The sequence below is a fragment of the Nanorana parkeri genome, unplaced genomic scaffold (assembly GCF_000935625.1).
Source record: "Nanorana parkeri isolate BGI_ZX_2015 unplaced genomic scaffold, ASM93562v1 scaffold2923, whole genome shotgun sequence".
NCBI classification, from domain to species: domain Eukaryota; kingdom Metazoa; phylum Chordata; class Amphibia; order Anura; family Dicroglossidae; genus Nanorana; species Nanorana parkeri.
Window position 1 is genome coordinate 4,864 of NW_017309191.1, and position 282 is coordinate 5,145.

The window sequence follows — 282 nt, forward strand, 5'->3', positions numbered from 1 at the left end:
GAAAAATGTCCCCCCCCCCCCCCTTCCAAATGGCCAACTGAGATGGAGCGCACTGAGACTTCACCAGAATCCTCTCTCTATCCTGCTTGCAATGTATTATGCTTCCACCGATAATGTCTCTTCATTAACCATTTATTTTTCTATTTAATTTGTATTTTTGCAGAATCCAGCTCCAGTTCAGGATGGGATTATGGGAAATTATGGGGAGATCAGTGAGAAGACACCAGGACAAGATGACCAGAATCCGGTGAACAACAACGGCCAAGTTTCCAATGAGTGTCC